Source organism: Hevea brasiliensis, chromosome 14 (assembly GCF_030052815.1).
Source record: "Hevea brasiliensis isolate MT/VB/25A 57/8 chromosome 14, ASM3005281v1, whole genome shotgun sequence".
NCBI classification, from domain to species: domain Eukaryota; kingdom Viridiplantae; phylum Streptophyta; class Magnoliopsida; order Malpighiales; family Euphorbiaceae; genus Hevea; species Hevea brasiliensis.
The window spans coordinates 90,985,672-91,006,494 of NC_079506.1; the positions used below are offsets into that span (position 1 = coordinate 90,985,672).

At 37.0% G+C, this 20,823-nt stretch overlaps 1 long non-coding RNA gene across 5 annotated transcripts; it reads left to right on the forward strand.

Moving 5' to 3' along the window:
• Positions 1-6,872: 6,872 nt before the first annotated feature.
• On the forward strand, positions 6,873-17,214 carry LOC131172618 (uncharacterized). 5 transcript variants are annotated; one of them, XR_009143183.1, is made up of 4 exons: positions 6,898-7,414; positions 7,692-7,813; positions 7,947-8,008; positions 16,968-17,214. It is a non-coding gene; the product is annotated as an uncharacterized LOC131172618 (long non-coding RNA). The 5 variants fall into 5 exon arrangements; XR_009143182.1 differs by having other exon boundaries at positions 6,895-8,008; positions 16,968-17,079; positions 17,186-17,214; XR_009143180.1 differs by having other exon boundaries at positions 6,897-7,813.
• The last annotated feature ends 3,609 nt before the right edge of the window (positions 17,215-20,823 follow it).

Genomic DNA, 20,823 nt, shown 5'->3' on the forward strand with positions numbered 1-20,823 from the left:
CAACTAGTTGACAAGCCTACCAATGAGAAAGTATGTAACACCCCTCACCCGGTCTACAGTGTAGTCGAGCAAGGCATGCTACATTCGGTGCCGGAGCACCCTATCTTATCTTACTTTATTCCTTTAATAATTTGTTCTCATTATATTTTAAAATATAATTATTTTTCTAAGGAGAAACTGATGGAGTTTCCCCTATTCTAATACCGTTTGACGTATTTCACTATTTACCTGTTTGAAAATTTTCAATAATATTTTACAATAAAAATCTCATCCATACTCATCACAATCATCTCACATTCAATTCTTACAACTCATTTTCTCAAATATCATTTATGTAATTCCATTGCATATTCATTAATGCACGATTTATATATAGAAATTCTCATATTTTTATTAATTTACATAATATATAAACTAATTAGACAAGTTCATAAATTACATAATATACAAATTAATTTCAGATGAAAGTGCTAACTATTAATTTACATCACATACATATTAAATACAATTTCCTCGATTGCATTACAACATATGAAATAATTATAATACACAAAATACATAATATGACTAATGTGAGCCCTATCTACATGCATTGCTGAGGAGGTGACACCCTTAAATACTTCTGCAGATTTGGACTCCAAAAATTCCAGTCAAATGTCTACTGGGTTTAGCTTCAGTACCTGCGCGAAGGAAACAATCTATCGCGCTAAGCATTGCTGCTTAGTGGTGCAATAATATAATGAGAAAATAATATACAAATAAAGAAAGAAATGGATTATACTTTGGATACTGTGGAATTTAATTTAATTTAATTTAATACTTCTAGTATCAACTATTTTTCGTTCTAATTTATTCCTCTTAAGAAGCAATTTATTCCAAAATTCACAGTAGTAATATACAATCCCCAAGAATTCTAAGAATATTATTCTTAACTTTATATTATTATGAAAAAGTGCATTTGTAATGTTTATTTAAGTTATATTTCTATTACTAATCTTTTTATCATTTCATACAGTACTTTCTACTAAATAACTATTCTTATTTATTTTAGATCGTCTTACTCATTTATTTAATTTCTAATATTTTTAATTATTAATATTCTTAACTTATTTCACTGCCCAAGTAACCTATGACAGGCTGACTATACTGGATAACGGGTCGTGGGCACTAGACACCGCAATATCTCGGGCCGTCATACCATGGGATGTGTAAGTTCAGTACGTCAACCACTTATGCAATCAATATGGCAAAAAAGCCATGAAAACAGTCTAGCTAAAAGCCATGATAACAGATAATTGGGCATATAAGCCATGAATGTGGGTATAAAGCCATAAATACAGGCATAAAGCCTTACGCAGTACTGCTAAAATAATACCCTATTGGCATGCCAATCTATCCAATCCGACACATGTGTCTAGGCAATACATGGGCACACTAGTACCATTAAATGTTCTTAAGTTTATTCTTTCGTTATATATTCCAATTATAGTTCATAGTATTTTAATTTTTATTCATAGTAGAGGCATAATTCTCCAATTCTCATTTTTACATAATTTATGCATTCATTATACCATTCACGTTAATTGCAATTCACATCAATCAATTTTCATGTACCATTTGTACATCGAAATATTTTGCTATCCCTCATGATGGAAACAAATGCCCCATTCACATATTTATATGATGTATTCATTCATTATAATACTTATATGAATTATTATTGACAATAAAAGAAATGTTGTACTTACTAAGTATTTGTAATTCACATTATTTTCACTCTTGTACCATTTATTATAAAAGGTATCATCATTATTCTATTTATAATGAGAACATAAATCCTAAGTATGGCTTCACTTCATTTACACATTTAATGTTTCCTTCATGTTAAGAAATTTTCATATTTCAAGTTGTATTGCTAATATATTATGAGTTCCATTTGTCATGGGAATACAAGTCCCAACTACCTATTTACATGATTTAGGTATTCATTAAGTCATTAAAGTGGGTATCATTCATATTCTAGGTTATTCCTAACCCTTTTCATAAATTTCAGATTTATGCCTAACTTTTCCTCTTACTATTTAGCCAAGATGCATAATCCATTTGGCCATGTTTCCTTAGTGGAAGTTGTTTCTTTATGTGTTAACTTTAAATTTCCTTTTGTATCACTCCATTTGGAGTTTTGTAGCTCAAGTTATGGTCAAATAACCAAAACTAGTTAATTTCCTAATTTTGGTTCCTTGACTAGGTAGATTTTTTAGTTACAATTTTCAATTTTTATTGAATAAGTTGAAGTCACATTTAGGTATGGTATTCTTCATAGAATTTGTTGCCCTATGTCTTATGGTCACTCAAAATTTTGAATCACAAATTTTCAAGTTTTGTAGAATTATTTATAGCCAATTAACTGGCCTAGACTCAGATACCCTGTGCCAACAGGATTCCAGTTCAGGTCAGTGACTGTGAGTGGATTTTTAAGGTTCTTACCTACATAATTTGAGGAAGGTTTCTAAAACAAAGTTGGATCCTTGTTTCTTAGGTTTTTGGAAAGGTATGGCTCATCCCAATTGGATTTTCCTAGTGGGAGATATGACTAATAGACTGTTATGGAGTCAAATGAAGTCTGGTCAGATTCCAGGTTTTGATGTGTTAACATCTTCTAACCATTTGACCTAGTTCCTTTGGGTTCTGGGTTTTGGTCAAAAAAACCAATATTGTAGACCTATGTCTTATAAAACTTTTTCCATTGGTTTCATTACATTTGAATTTTTATAGACCAAGTTATGGCCATTTTGCAAAAACTGTTCGGGTAGGCTTATGTCCAGAAAATTATGGGCAGAATGGTTCTAGTTAACTTAATGACTTAAATTGGGCCAGCAATTTCATTTAATTAGAGGCATTTCTGGGCTTAGTGTTCTTAATAAAAGTTGTAGTCCTATGTCTAAGCTTTCCAATGGTATAAAATTTAGGTCATTTGGACCTGTCTAGAGGGAGTTATGGCCTTTGGTCATTTTTCTAGGTTCAGTGTTTGGATATATGGATTGGACCAGCAAATTGGTCAACTTATGGATAGAATTTGGGCAGGGTTTTTTCATAAAAAAATGGGGCATTTTGGGTCTAGTTTCACCTCCAATTAGCCTCATACCAATTGAAGTCACATAACTTCAGTTATAGGTCAAACAAGACACTGGACTCATAGGTCCGAATTTCCTGCATAAGAGAAGCACTCCCAATATTCATTCCTCCTTACTCCTAAACTACAATTTGTCATTCATAGCACTTCAATTAGTCAACAATCAATCTCAACAAGTCAATCTCTAACAATTACACAAAAGCCCTAAATTTATGATCAAACCCTAATTCAATATTTCCAAATCAAGCATACACCCATGCAAGTCAATTCCCAACACATTAAACTTCATTAATCAACTTCCCTAACCAATTTAAAACTATCAAACCATCAATTTCATTCTTATTGTAGGGCTGCCGAAATTTAGTAACTTCATATCCTCATAAATTTCTTTTAATTTCATATTAATTTAACTTAATTTAGCAAGCTTTTCATGTTTATAAAAGAAAAAGAAGTGAATTAGTGCACTAACCTCTTTGTAGCCACTTCTTGACTTTGATAAATTCCATTATTTGTACTCCTTATGGCTGCCAATCTCTTTACCTAAGTGTAAGGATGATTTTTAATGAAGATGATTTAAGGTTTTATGGTGGGAAGCTTAAGAAAATTAAGCTTGAATTAAGAAAAAAAATGGAAGCTTAGAGATATGGTTGTTCGGCCATAAGAATAAGAGGAAGAAGATAATGTGCTTTAATTCATTTTTGTCTCCTCTTATACTCTTTCTTATCTCTTATATGTATTTGTTAATTTCCTATTGTTTTTTACTTTTTATGATGTCATTACTTATGTCATAAAAATTTTCTTTTTCTTTTCTTATTTCTTTCACTCATTTTAATTATTTTCTCATAAATATTAAGTCATATTTTATGTCATATAATTCACTCACTTAAATAGACAAGTTGGTAAAAAATTATCTCTGAAGGCGAAATGACCAAAATACCCTCCGTTTGGCTTATTGAGCCAAAATCGTCTGTACCGATTGAATAAATTTTCTTAGTATTTTATTGGCATTCTAATGCCATCTAAGGCTCAATAAGTCTTCACTGGAGTCCCAAAAATTAATTCACGGAATTTTCCTCGGGTTTAGGACTACTAACTGTCTTTTACAGTAGCTTCCCGTTAGGTCACCCATCACCGGGGCACCGTCTTATTTAACCTTATTGTATTTGGTCTCTTAATTTTTTTTTTTTAATTTTTCTTACCATTATTTGGTTTATTTATGGCTTCTCACTCTAGTTTAAATATAGTTCCAGATATTCCGACTGTCCGAACAGACATTGATCACCGGAACAGTAAAACGTACGGACTATCTAAAGTGAGGGCATTACAAAGTAATTGGAGTGAGATGGGTTTATAGAACGAAGTTGAATTCAGATAGTTCAGTCAATAAATTCAAAGCAAGACTAGTTGTCAAGGGCTACTCACAATAGTATGGGGTGGATTTCACAGATACCTTTGCACCAGTAGCAAGGTATGACACTATAAGGCTTCTCATTGCCTTAGCAGCTCAAAAAAATTGGGAAATTTTTCAGCTTGATGTCAAATCAGCCTTCTTGAATGGCTATTTGCAGGAGGAAATATTTGTAAAACAACCACATGGTTTTATTGTGAAAGGAAAAGAAGACATGGTTTATGTGCTCAATAAGGCTCTATATGGTTTAAAACAAGCTCCCAGAGCTTGGTATAACAGAATATATGAGCATTTGTTGATGATGGGTTTTAAAAGAAGCATCAATGAGGCTACCTTGTATGTGAGAAGTGTTAATGATGATTTACTGATAGTGTCATTGTATGTAAATGATCTTCTCATTACTAGTAGCAATATCTCATTAGTCAAAGAATTTAAGAAGGAAATGCAGAATGTGTTTGAGATGATTTATCTTGGAAGGATGTCTTATTTCCTTGGAATGGAAGTTCATCAATTTGAGGAAGGAACTTTCATAAATCAGGAGAAGTATGCTAAGAAGACTTTAAGGAAATTTGGCATGGAGAATTGCAAAGCAATTGATACCCCTCTAGCTCAGAATGAAAAACTGAGCAAAGAAGATGGATTTGATATGGTTGATTCTGGAATTTATAGAAGTTTAATTGGGTGTTTGTTATATCTATCTGCTATAGGACCTGACGCTATGTTTGCTACAAGTCTATTGTCCAGGTTCATGCAAGCTCCAAGTGAAATTCATTTTAAAGCAGCAAAAAGGGTGTCAAGATATGTGAGAGGAACAACTGATCTTGGAGTTTGGTTTAAAAGAAATTTTGAAGTGAAGTTAATGGGATATGCAGATAGTGATTGGGGTGGTTTAGTTGATGACATGAAAAGCACGTTTGGGTATGCATTCACCATTGGTTCAGGTGTTATAAGCTGGAGTTCAAAAAAGTAAGTTGTTGTGGCTCAATCATCAGCTGAAGCAGAGTGTATTTCAGCTGTAGCTGCTGTTAATCAAGCTATATGGGTTAGAAAAATTCTCAGTGATTTACATCAAATGCAAGAAGAAGCTACAACCATTTATTATGACAATCAATTTGCTGTGCTATGGCTAAAAATCCTATTTTTCATGGAAGAACTAAGCATATAAAGATTAAGTATCATTTCATCAAAGAAGCTGAGAAAGAAGAAGCGAAGCTAATTCATTATTGTTCAGAAATCCAGCAAGCTGATATTCTAACCAAGCCCTTGTCCAAAGCAAGGGTTGAAACATTGAGGAAGACCCTTGGTGTTTCCAGCAAAAGTGCCAAGGAGGAGTGTTGATGTAGAGTGACACTTTTGCTATCATTTGTTCTTTAAGTTTTTTACTGATGATTATTTTGTAATGTACTTAAGTATGTGGTTAGTATGATTGATTTCAGTTCAGCTGATATGTATGGGTTTAGCTAGTAAATTATGGGACTTTTCTTGTAAAATTTAATTTCATTTACCGATAATTATATATTTTAAATTAATGAAATATTACAATAAAAAAAAAAAAGAGAGTTCTCCTGTAATTCCTCCACAATTTTCTTTGTTCTTTATGCTTACAAGAACGGTGGATGAAATTAAACCGTTATTTTGTCATTTAGCTTAAAGTTTATTCACGTGGTAAACTTTGGTTCATTTCTGATAGTAACTTCACATCAACCACTTGTTTGCACTATCACATCAGCCACTTGTTTATGTCTCCGTGATGTAGTAACATTGAGGATCTTGCAAAGAGAAGCAGATCTTTAGTTTGCCGTTGTGTTTCCATCATACGGAAAATGCTAGTACTTAGTCTGATTTGGTCGGATATTCTGATTTGATCGGTGATTAAAATTTATCACTTAAATTTGAGTTCCTACTTTTTCAATCTCTTTATAAGAAAAAAAATGCTAGTGCCCAGTGGATTCCAATGTTATGCTTAATTATAAAGAACTTACGTCTCCATATGGTACTGAGTACCTTCACATCAACCACTTGCTTATGTCTCAATAGCTATAAGCTCATAAAGAACAATATTAATTTTTTTTTTTTCATTTACATGTATTGAACTAAGACTAATAAGACCGTGGCCTTCAATTCTTCAGCAGTTAAATTACGTTTTACTAAAAAAGTGGACATTTTAGTTTAAATATTTAAATCGGTAACGTCCATACTACAGCACCTAACTGAACAACTAAATATTATGAAATTCAAGGGTGCCTATGAGGATAGGCAAAATCTGCATTTGGTGATTGAGTTGTGCTCTGGTGGGGAACTCTTCGGTCGGATTACAACCAAAGGGAGTAATCGACCATTCAATTTGGTCCTTTGATATGTATAAGCTGTAAACAGTCCCTCCCAAACGGAAAATTTTATGCATAACAATTCAATTCTATCAAAATTAATGATCAGAGTATATTCTGAGTGTAAAGTATTTTCCTTTCCAATGACAGCTGTCTACCTCTCCATGATTTACACTGCTTATTTATAGAATCCTACCTAACACTTTTCCATTCACTCCTCTCATCTTTGCCAGAAAAGAGGCCATGGCTCACATGATATTCATCTTCATGGTGGATGCAACTCTGTCCTGGGTGTTTTCACTTATCATATATGAAATCATCCTTGCTTGGAATCTCAATGATGACTCGAAATGCCTTCAAGATTCCCTCACCATGATTCATGCTGTGCTTCGAGATGCAGACGAATGACAAACCAGGAGAGAACCTGTGAGGCTTTGCCTGAACAAGCTCAGAGATGTAGCGTATGAGGGTGAAGCCGTGTTAAATAAGTTACGGATCGACGATATTCGACAAATGGCTGAGATGCTAGAACAATCCGGAGCAAAGGTAAGCAAGTTTTTTTCAATCTCCAAAGCCATTCGTTTTGTTAAAAGGTTTGCTTTTCATTTCAAAATGGCCCACAAAGTTAAAAATATAAATGAATCGCTGAATAAGATTAAGAATGAAGCTATATGGGTTTTGTACTTCAATGTTAATGTTTAATGCAGAATTAATTTTGAATATTTTTGATGTATTTGTTAGTTGGCAAGTCATGAATTAGCCATATGTTAGTTTCCTACTTTCTATCATTTTTAATAAGGTTGTTTCATGAATATTTTGTTAGTGCTGTAGTTGCAGAAGATACTGTTGCAGACTTGTTTGCAGAAGTTGCATATCTGTTTTCAATTCTTCGGACTTGTAAAATTGTCTTAAAGTTTCATGCACACTTGAAGATACTGTGGACTGGTATTATTATATCCAAATTGCTCTTGCACTCACTTAAACCATCTCACTTGAAAAATCACTTCATGTTTATTGTTTCAGCACTAAATTTGCTTGCTTCATTTCCACTCACTTTTTTGGTGATTTCCTTCACAAGGTAACTATGGAACTTCATGAAGGGAATGTTGGGAGATAGTCCTCCATATGGTGCTTCATGAGGTAATTTATATAACTGGATACCAAACTATAATATAAGAAAAGAAATTAAAATGACTGCATTCATTCAAGGAGATTAGTGTCACGACCCAACCTATGGGCCGGACCGGCACTAGGACCTGGGCCAGCCTAAAGCCCCCGAGACCCGTAGTAAGCCTAACTGTTCATTAACCCAACTCTAAGGCCCATTTGGGCCTAATATCAAGAAAACAAACGGACAGAGTCTGGCCATAAAATGGACTTACCAACGGGGAGTTTTCGACTCACCCGACCTGTAAACACAATATATAGTCAATTGGGGAGCTCAGCTCACCCTCCACATACTCATCAACATAATAATAAATGGGAGCTCAGCTCCCTCATCCAATCCATCAACATGCATAGCATATTAAGTTTACAGGTCCCAAAATAATAATTTAGTTTACAGACCCAAATCAAATAACATTTCTAACACATGCGGAAATTCTAAGATTTAACAAGTTTATACAAACAGTAATAATTGACCTGCGAGGGAGAAAGCAGGTTAACCTCAAAAAATATCCTCCTGTGGCCTGTAAAAATTTTTGAACAGGAGTGAGCGTTCGACTCAGAGAGTAAAATATCAATTTTAACCATAATCTCTATAACTATCTAGAACTAATGCAACCTGTAGAGTGAAATGCAACATCAACAACATTTTCACATCATAACATCAAAAGGTAATTTGGAGCACTCACACACCTGTAGTATCAATCATAACATATGGGAGCCGATCCCTACACTCTCTTAAATCCAACCCGGTGCCGAATTACTCAAGCTCGGACTTCCACTTAATAACCAAATCGAGGGTCCCAAATGAATTACTCAAGCCGTGACTACCCCGTCCTATCCATAGTCCACACCACATCACACGCACGCCAACGCACTTAACCGCTCCAAATTACCACAACAACATCCATGGCACATCAACGATTATGAATGCAACATAATTCGTGCCTATAGTTAAACTAACTAAATATATGAATATAAGTGATACATGTGCATCCTGAAAATATAATAATATCGAAATTAAAATTAAAATTAATATTTTACTCACAAACCGGACGACAAATTACCGTGGCGGTGGGCGGAGGAAGAAGGCATCGCTCACACGACAATCATATTACATTTATTTAATACAATCGACTCAATACAAACAAAGAAAAGACCAATTACGTCCTAAGTCGTAGAAAATCCAAGAGTCTCCCTATACCTAGGACCTACCCAACTCGCAAAGGGCTAAAAACGCACTTCTATATTCACAATTCATATATCAACGGTTCAATCATATCACACAGCCTCCCAGGCCCATCAAATCAATCATTCATCAAAATACTCAAAATTTCAATTTAGTCCTTATTATTTATCATTTTTGCAAAAACTGCCCAAACAAGCTCTAAAAATTATAAAACTTTGCCCCGCGGTCCTTAGCAATATTACTAAGCTATTGCAAAAAGAATCGTAATTTTCTAAGCTACCACGAATATTTTATGGATTTTCAATCCTATTTAAGCACTAGAAAATTACGAAAAAGTAAGGTTCGGGTTTACCTTTGCCGATTCCGACTTCGGGAACGCGCTCGGGATGCCTGACAATGGTGGGGTAACCAAAACCTCGATCCAATTCGGAGACTTTTCCGGTAGCTGGTCTGTCTGGCCGAAAATTCACAGATCCGGACAACTGTCGAATTTCCGCGAATTGAGGATACCTACACGAAGCCCAATAATAATATATAAAAAATCAGGGGTGTTACATTCTTCCCCCCTTACAGAAAATTCGTCTTCGAATTTTACACAAGGCAGAATAAAGTACATGATTATACATTGAACAAGTAAGGGTACTTGCTACGCATGTCCCGCTCTGACTCCCAGGTGCACTCTTCCACTGACTGACTCCTCCACAAAACCTTAACCATAGGGATCTGTTTGGATCTCAGCTGTCTCACTTGGTAGTCCACTATGGCTACAGGCTGCTCCTCAAATGTCAAGTTCTCTTTTAGCTCTATCACATCCGGCTGCAGTACATGAGAAGGATCGGGAATGTATTTCCTGAGCATGGAGATGTGAAACACGGGATGAACGTGAGAGAGGTTGGGTGGTAGCTCCAACCGGTAGGCAACTGCTCCAACTCTATCAGTAACCTCAAAAGGTCCAATATACCGAGGTGCCAACTTGCCCTTCTTTCCAAATCTCATGACTCCCTTCATTGGAGAAACCTTCAGGAATACATAGTCGCCCACAGCAAACTCCACATCCCTTCGTCTGGGGTCTGCATAACTCTTCTGCCTACTGAACGCTGTCCTCAGTCGTTCCCTGATTAAAGGAACTACCTCTGAAGTGTACTGCACTAGGTCTACATCATGCACCTTCGCTTCCCCCATTTCTGTCCAACACAGAGGAGACCTACACTTTCTTCCATATAGTGCCTCATAGGGTGCCATCCCTATGCTGGAGTGATAACTGTTGTTGTAGGCAAACTCCACCAAAGCTAGCTGCTCATCCCATTGACCTCCAAAATCCAAGACACTCATGCGAAGCATGTCTTCCAGTGTTTGGATCGTCCTTTCGGACTGTCCGTCTGTCTGAGGGTGGAAAGCCGTCTTGAAGTTCAATCAGGTGCCAAGTGCCTCCTGCAACTTTCTCCAAAACCGAGAAGTGAACTGGGGCCCTCTGTCAGATATTATGGAAGCCGGAACTCCATGCAATCTGACTATTTCTCGAATGTAGAGCCGGGCATACTGTGTCACAGAATATGTAGTCTTCACAGGTAAGAAGTGAGCTTATTTGGTCAAGTGGTCTACAATTACCCATATGGAATCATATCCTCGCGTGGTACGAGGCAACCCAGTCACAAAATCCATAGTGATCATTTCCCACTTCCATTCTGGGATAGGGAGCTCTTGCACTTTCCCCGACGGTCTCTCGGTGTTCAAACTTCACCTTCGACAAGTCAAGCACTTGGACACAAAGTCTGCTATGTCTCTCTTCATGCCATTCCACCAGAGCTATCTTTCACATCATGGTACATCTTGGTGGAACTCGGGTGGATATCATGCTGTATAGTGTGCCTCTTGCATGATTTCATTCTGAGGTTGTCCACATCGGGCACACATATCCTAGAACCTTGCACTAGGCGCCATCATTGGCAAATCCAAACTCACCACCTTCACCTTGTCAGACTCTTTCTATGATCTTCATCAATTGTTGGTCTCGTGGCCGGGAAACTCTAACTCTGTCCCTCAAGTCCGGTCTCACCGAAAAGTGAGCCAACAATACCCCTCATCCGAAAGATCTAGGATTAGACCTTGATCCATCAACTCATGTACTTCTGAATCAATGGTCTTTTCTCTCACAAATGTGCGCCAAAGCGCTGTAAGATTTTCTCGCCGAGCATCCGCCACAACATTGGCCTTCCTGTGGTGGTACCGATGGTGCAATCATAGTCTTCGTAAGCTCCATCCATCTCCTCTGTCTCAAGTTTAAATCCTCTGTTGGAAGATGTACTTCAAACTCTTATGGTCGGTGTATATCTCGCACACTTCACCATACAGTAGTGTCTCCGCATTTTTAGTGCAAAGACTACACGCCATTTCCAAATCATGGGTGTGATAGTTCGCTCATGCCTCTTCACCGCCTTGAAGCATAAGCCACTACTTTTCCATTCCGCAACAAAACACACCCTAGGCCAACTCTGAAGGCGTCACAGTACACGGTGTATCCTTCACCGCTCATAGGTAGTGTTAACACAGGGGCAGTGGTTAAACACTCCTTATCCTCAACATTATAACTGACTCTATCGAGCTCTCTTCTGTCCTTTGCATCTTATCCACTTCCCTTTTCCTATTTTTGGTATTGTTGGTATCATTTCAACTCTTTGTACTTATTCCTTAATTTTAGTCCTATCTCATCCTTACACCTTTTCCTTCAAAGATGTCTATCCCATCATCAACTTTAACTTTCTTTTTATTTCTTAGTCTTATCTTGAATACAAGTTTCATTACTTCAAAAATTCTAACCCTATGATTTACTCCTACCAAAGACATTCTTCACCTTATGTAACACTTATAATTACCCATAGAAAATTTTTTTGTATCCCTTTTTTCCAACTTAACTATCGTAACATTATCATTCCCTATTAGCCTTAGTAGGAAATTGCTTATCTGGATGAATATGAGCCCCATAAACTATAAGTTCCATCCGAACTAACACTACTGTAGGAAATATGTGTCATGCCTTAATTCCAAACAAGATACTTCACGTGTTCATTCTCCTTAATATAATCATATATACCGCCCATAGCTTTCTAAACTTCAACCTCAAATTACCCATCAGAACAATTTCATCTATTGAATCTCAACCATAAATAGTACTTCCTCCAAATTTCATAGTTTAAAACAGTTTGCAAGCCTTAGTAGCTAACTCAATTTAACTCTGTCATTATTACATTCGTCCTTTCATACTTAATACTAGGTATGCACTTACTTGTCATTCTCATATCAGAAATTATGTATGAATTTGTGCCTACTAAACTCTCAATAACTAGGTCTCCTTGACTCGCTGTTCCTTATATAACCTTCTAGAACCAAAAGCACAAGCTAAACTTGAAAAGAAAGAAAATATCCTCTCATATTCAACTACACCCGATTGTCATATTATAACGTTTCACCTAAGTTTCTTGGTCTTTCTCTCCAAATTTCATCATCTCCTATCACAATTATGCTCTACCTATAAGGTATCATCTGCATGAACCCTTTACCGTACCATTTTCCTTCTTGACATAATATTTTATAATTTATTAACTTTACTTATACTCGACCTATGATTCATATCTATCATCGTTTTTATTGTGCCCTTAACTTTTGTTGATTCCTGAAAGATTTCTCTCACTAATAAATTCTTCCAACACTAATTCCACCCTTATCTAGGGTCATTAATTTGATCCTTGAACTTTCTAGTGATTTATAACCATCCAGACTTGTCACTTTTCGCTCTACCCCTACTATTGTCCTGTCGTTATTGCTTCACTACAAAGTGATTCTGTTGATCACACTAAAAATGTTTGCCTGACATTCATAACGAACCTCTAACTACCTTCTCACTATCTCAAAAGTCTAACCTAAAACCTATGTGTCATTATCTACCATTCTTTTCCTCTCATCATACCTATTTGATCCCTTAGACTGACTTTTATTCAACTTACTGCTTACTAACTTCTCTTTCTCTACCTATTTAGGTAGTCCGCAATACCATCGCACACCTTCTAACATTTACTCATTATTATTGTATTCCATACCTCCATCACTTTTCTCACTAATGTGGTCCCATTTTGGGTTTTCCATCCTTGTCATTCTCCTTGCCAAGAATAACACTTAGCCTATCCTATATCTTAACTTTGTTCCTTTTATTATGCGCTCTTTAGGTTGTCCTTTCATTTATTTCCTTTGTCTTACCCAAAATAGAACTTGACTATTCTATCCCTGGTTCCATTCTTCTTCCTAACATAATAGTGCATTTGCTAACTATATCTTTCAGTCTCTATCGCGTTATCATATGTCCTGTGCTACTGATTTGGTCCTTTGACCACTCTAGCTAGTACTTCCACTAGCATTTAGATTATATTGCATCCGCAATCAATTGCCCAAACTTTCATTCCGCACTTTCTTTATCCATTGGCCTTCGTGATTTATCTTCGCTAATTTATTACTCTTAACACTATTATAATTAGATTATACTATTGTTTTGAATAATTTGAAATTAGAAAGGAACTCAAAGAAATTACGTCATACTTTTATTGTATGATCTCTATTCTTATCCTTTAGCTTACATAATACCCTTACTACCTCGAGAACTGATTCTGCAGTACTTTTATTTATTATTATTTTTATTATTATTATTATTATTATTATCCATGTTTACTCAATTCCAAAACTTAAGATTTCGCACCCAAACCCGTCATCCAATTCAAAGGATTTACATCCATCGTGATCGATTATATATGATTCCTATAATGGAACTTGTATCCTCTCCGTGATACCCGAGCCAACTACTCTCTACCACACTCTACATCCCCATCCGGGACACTATTCCATAAGTCATCATTATCGAATAACCTTCGATCCATTCTCAAAAGATAGGACTATATCCTAACTTGCTGCAACAAAGGTACTACATCTACCACCTTGCCAGAACCATGTCAAGTTAATGACTCTTTTATCATATCATAGCTCTATAAATCATCAATTCATAGTTTCGACCTTCTCTAGGTAGTAGAGTTGTACTTTATTCCATACTGATACACACAAGGTATACTATTCTCACTCTATAAGTGTCACCTTTACTTTGCAACTAGTCCGGAACCTGCAGTCCGATGGCAACTCTTGATGTAACTCTAGCTCATGTCAGTAATCGAGTCATCGACTCTAGTTATCACCCAACCGTGACCTTTCAATATTCTAACTCTAGACTCTTAGCCAGAGTTCCCAACTCCTCTGCAAATATAGAACTCGCTTCCGCATAACGTACCAAAACAGAAGCCATCTCAAACACCCTCATTATGGAGCACCACGGGGATGCACGCAGCTCTACACAATAATCTCATGTCGGTACTGTAATCTGCAGCTTACAGAGCAGACATCGAGAACATTGTATAGTTACTACGATACGTCCTGACAGACTAGGTCTCCTAATTTCTTATCTCTCCTGAATCTTCTATTATCACAAACTTATTCTCGATCGGGTCATCTACCGATGACCGCCATGAGTGGTATCCTCATCCTTATCTAGGCAACTGTATTTTTAAGACTCACTTTTATGTACTCGTGTCTTACATACGAAATGGGCACACCATTTAAACCCAAACTGACAAAAATATAACATTTCTTGGAGTACGTATCCTCAAGATAGATCTCACATGACTACTAACTCTATTTCACATTACTGTGTACTCCACGAAAATCAAGACACAAACTGAGGTAATCTTATATTTCCGAGGTATAACGTAGAATCTAGAAACAAAGAATTACAGAAAAGACGAAATGTAATCCTATACTCCGCATGTGACTCCTAGTAGACTCTTCCCAACACTTAGATAATTTTTCCCTATGAATCTGGAGCCTAAGCTCTGATACCACATTTGTCACGACCCAACCTATGGGCCGGACCGGCACTAGGACCTGGGCCAGCCTAAAGCCCCCGAGGCCCGTAGTAAGCCTAACTGTTCATTAACCCAACTCTAAGGCCCATTTGGGCCCAATATCAAGAAAACAAACGGACAGAGTCCGGCCATAAAATGGACTTACCAACGGGGAGTTTTCGACTCACTCGACCTGTAAACACAATATATAGTCAATTGGGGAGCTCAGCTCACCCTCCACATACTCATCAACATAATAATAAATGGGAGCTCAGCTCCCTCATCCAATCCATCAACATGCATAGCATATTAAGTTTACAGGTCCCAAAATAATAATTTAGTTTACAGACCCAAATCAAATAACATTTCTAACACATGCGGAAATTCTAAGATTTAACAAGTTTATACAAACAGTAATAATTGACCTGCGAGGGAGAAAGCAGGTTAACCTCAAAAATATCCTCCTGTGGCCTGTAAAAATTTTTGAACACGAGTGAGCGTCGACTCAGAGAGAGTAAAATATCAATTTTAACCATAATCTCTATAACTATCTAGAACTAATGCACCTGTAGAGTGAAATGCAACATCAACAACATTTTCACATCATAACATCAAAAGGTAATTTGGAGCACTCACACACCTGTAGTATCAATCATAACATATGGGAGCCGATCCCTACACGCCTCTCTTAAATCCAACCCGTGCCCGAATTACTCAAGCTCGGACTTCCACTTAATAACCAAATCGAGGGTCCCAAATGAATTACTCAAGCCGTGACTACCCTCAAGGAACGGGTCCCACAATTACTCAAGCCGTGACTACCCCGTCCTATCCATAGTCCACACCACATCACACGCACGCCAACGCACGCACACTGCTCCAAATTACCACAACAACATCCATGGCACATCAACAGTTATGAATGCAACATAAATCGTGCCTAGAGTTTAACTAAATAAATATATGCATATAAGTGATGCATGGGCATGCTGAACATATAATAATATCGAAATTACAATTAAAATTAATATTTTACTCACAACCGGACGACAAATTACCGTGGCGGTGGGCGGAGGAAGAAGGCTGTCCCGGCTCACCTGACAATCATATTACATTTATTTAATACAATCTGACTCAATACAAACAAAGAAAAAGACCAATTACGTCCTAAGTCGTGCCGAAAATCCGGCAGAGTCTCCCCTATACCTAGGACCTACCCAACCTGCAAAAGGGCTAAAAACGCACTTCTATATTCACAATTCATATATCAACAGTTCAATCATATCACACAGCCCCTCCTGGGCCCATCAAATCAATCATTCATCACAATACGCAAAATTTCAATTTAGTCCTTATTATTGATCATTTTTGCAAAAACTGCCCAAACAAGCTCTAAAAATTATAAAACTTTGCCCCGCGGTCCTTAGCAATATTACTAAGCTATTGCAAAAAGAATCGTAATTTTCTAAGCTACCACGAATATTTTATGGATTTTCAATCCTATTTAAGCACTAGAAAATTACGAAAAAGCAAGGTTCGGGTTTACCTTTGCCGATTCCGACTTCGGGAACGCGCCGATGCCCGACAATGGTGGGGTAACCAAAACCTCGATCCAATTCGAGACTTTTCCGTAGTGGTCTGTTCGCCGGAAATTCACAGATCCGGACAACTGTCGAATTTTCGCGAATTGAGGATACCTACACGAAGCCCAATAATAATATATAAAAAATCAGGGGTGTTACAATTAGGATTACTAATGGTGATAATTTAAAATTCTTGTATGATCAATTCTGATAATCTTACTATTTATTAGACTGCCAGATGCAAGATTATGCCAGATGCACAGCTGCATCATTTTCTCTGCAAATTTCTGCTTTTATTCCAGCCAACTGGGGGAGAAAAATATCATTCAATTGAGTAGAAAGGTAAGTGAGACATTCTATTTTAGTTCCAAAAGATATTTGAATTTCAGTCATTAGTAAACTATAATTACAATGGTCACAAATGAACTGTTTGTTGTTGTGCTTTCAGCATGTCTCAACTTTGTCCCAACTGAAAGATGTTAAGAAGTTGACTTAGCTGCTGCACTTCCTATTTAGCTGCTGTAGTTTTCTTTTTTCTGTTATGTTTTTTATTAATTGACTTGTTCTACTGCATTTTAGTCATTATTTCCATTTTTCTAGCTAAGTTGTTAAACATGGAGGCATGTTCCATGGTTGAGCTGAAATATAGGAATTTCTGTTATATTTTGAGCTGTATTTAAGCTCATTTACAGTTAATAAAAATATAATACACTGAAATATTCTTCTCTTTCTCTGTTAATTCTTAGTTTGCTCCAACAAACTGGTATCAGAGCCCTCTTCTTAAGGGACTTGTGAGGAATTTGAGTGTATTTTTTCCACCAAAATGGAGGCTTCGAGTGCTGAAACTCCTTTCAATGCCATTGCACCTCCTGTGTTCAATGGAGAAAATTATCAAGTTTGGGCAATCAGAATGGAGGCTTACCTGGATGCAAATGATCTCTGGGAGGCTGTTGAGGAAGACTACCAAGTGCTTCCACTACCCGACAATCCTACAATGGCTCAAATGAAGAGTTTCAAAGAAAGGAAGGCAAGGAAGTCCAAGGCCAAAAACTGCTTGTTTGCTGCAGTTTCATCCTCAATTTTCACCAAAATCATGTCCTTGAAAACAGCCTTTGATATATGGAACTATCTCAAGAAGGAGTACGAGGGAAATGAGAAGATCAAAGGAATGCAAGTGCTGAATCTGGTTAGAGAATTTGAGATGCAGAAAATGAAGGAATCTGAAACTATTAAAGAGTATTCAGATAGACTTCTCAATATCGTAAACAAGGTATGATTATTTGGTACTGAATTTGCTGATACAAGAATAGTTCAAAAAATTCTTGTTACTGTCCCTGAAAGATTTGAAGCTACCATCTCTTCTTTGGAAAATACTAAGGATCTATCAAAGATTGGCTTGGCAGAATTGATACATGCTTTGCAGGCTCAAGAACAGAGAAGGCTCATGAGAAGTGAAGGTTCTGTTGAAGGAGCATTGGCTGCAAAGGTGCAAACTAATCAAGGAGGGAAAGGGAAGTATAAAGGAAACAAGAAGGAAGGTTCAGATTCATCAAAGTCTGACTTTCCTCCTTGTAAGCACTGCAACAAAAAGAGTCATCCACCATCAAAATGCTGGAGGAGACCTGATGTGAAATGTGAGAAGTGCCAGAAAATGGGACATCATCAGAAAATATGTAAGAGCAACATTCAGAAGGTTGTAACTCAAGTTGATCTTCAGTAGAAAAATGTTGTTCAAGTAGCTGATCATGAAGAGGAGCAACTATTCGTAGCTACCTGTCTTGCAGCAAGTCATTCAAGTGACAAGTGGCTCATTGACAGTGGTTGCACCAACCACATGACATTTGACAGGGATCTATTCAAGGAGCTGGATACGTCATTCATTTCCAAAGTGAAGATTGGCAATGGAGAATGTATCGCAGTGAAAGGGAAAGGCACAATTGCATTGGAAACTTCAAAAGGTACAAAGCTTATCCGAGAAGTGTTATTTGTACCTAACATTAAACAAAATTTGCTGAGTGTTGGCCAGCTTCTTGAAAATGGTTTTAAAGTGGTTTTTGAGGGCAATCATTGCTTAATCAAAAACTCAAAAGATGAAGATATGTTCAAAGTGAGTATGAAAGGGAAGAGTTTTGCACTAGATCCTTTCCAGGCAAAGCAATCAGTCTACTCTGCAACAACAGTGAATGCAGAAGTGTGGCATAGAAGGCTGGGTCATTTTCATCATAGAGCAGTGGTGAATATGCAAAAGAATGAACTTGTTCAAGGTTTGCCTAATCTTGAAGTTGAACTGCCAGAATGCAAGGCTTGCAAATATGGAAAGCAATCAAGGCTTCCTTTCAAGAAAGCTACCTGGAGAGCATCAGAAAAGCTTCAGTTGATTCATACTGATGTGGCTGGTCCACATAGAACTCCTTCACTTAATGGGAGTAAGTATTATATGCTTTTCATTGATGATTATAGCAGAATGTGCTGGATATATTTTCTCAGGTTCAAATCAGAAGTGGCTGGTGTGTTCTGGAAATTCAAGAACTGGATTGAAACACAAAGTGGCTGCAAAATTCAGACGTTGAGGTCTGATAATGGGAAGGAGTACACGTCTGAAACTTTCAATGAGTTCTGTGAAGAGGCTGGAATTGAACACCAACTCACTGCTCCATATACTCCTCAACAAAATGGAGTCAGTGAACGTAAAAATCGTACAGTGATGGAGATGGCCAGGTGTTTGCTTCATGAGAAAGAGTTGCCAAAAATATCGCGTAGGTCGCTAACACTTCAGAGCCGCTAAACAGACTTCCTACAAAGGCAGTTGATGGGAAGACACCTTTTGAGGCTTGGTATGGTTACAAACCTTCTTTAAAAAATTTAAAAGTGTTTGGCTGCTTGTGTTTCACTTATGTGCCTCAGATCAAAAGAGACAAGCTCGACAGAAAAGCTGAAGCTGGAATCTTTGTCGGATACAGCTCAGTTTCGAAGGCTTATAGAGTTTTTCAACCTAATACGAGAAAAATTCTGATAAGCAGAGATGTGCATTTTATGGAAGATGCTAAGTGGAATTGGAAAGGAGATCAGGCTGGTACAATTCCAAGTCAAGATTCAAAATTGCTAGAGCTGTCCGAATCCGATTTGGTTGATGATGAACCTATCAGAGGTACAAGATCACTTTCGGAAATCTATCAAAAGTGCAACGTTGCAGTTCTGGAACCAGAAAATTTTCAGGAGGCAAAAAGAGATCCAAAATGGGTAGCTGCAATGAAGGAGGAGTTAAGCATGATTGAAAAAAATAAAACGTGGCAGCTGGTAAAAAGACCTGATGATAGAAAGGTGATTGGAGTAAAGTGGGTATTTAGAACAAAGCTCAATGGAGATGGCTCTATAAACAAGCATAAAGCAAGGCTTGTTGTGAAAGGTTATGCCCAAATCCCTGGTGTTGATTTTTCTAACACATTTGCTCCTGTTGCCAGAATTTAAACAATCAGATTGCTGTTGGCCATTGCTGCTCAAAAGGGTTGGAAAGTGTACCAGTTAGATGTAAAGTCAGTGTTTCTAAATGGTCTTCTTGAGGAGGAGATTTACATTGAACAACCTGAGGGGTTTGTTGTGAAAGAGCAAGAAGAAGAGTATTTGCTCAAAAAAGCATTATACGGCTTGAAACAGGCACCAAGGGCCTGGTATAGCAGAATTGATGAGCATTTGATGCAGTTGGGATTCAAAAAAAGTCTCAATGAAGCTACCCTCTACATTAAAGGTGATGAGATCAATTTTATTGTTGTTTCCCTGTATGTGGATGACTTACTTGTTACAGGAAGCAACTTGGAACTTGTAAACAAATTCAAGAAAGATATGCAACAGACATTTGAGATGACTGACTTGGGAGAAATGGCATATTTTCTTAGAATTGAGGTTCAACAAAAGGAGAAAGAGGTGTTCATTTGCCAAACCAAATATGCCAAAGAAATTCTGAAGAAATTCAGAATGGATGAGTGCAAGATTGCTACAACTCCTATGGGTAAAAATGTAAAGCTCAGCAAGGAAGATGTAGCGGAAAAGGTTGATGAAACTCTTTACAGAAGTCTAGTGGGTTGTTTG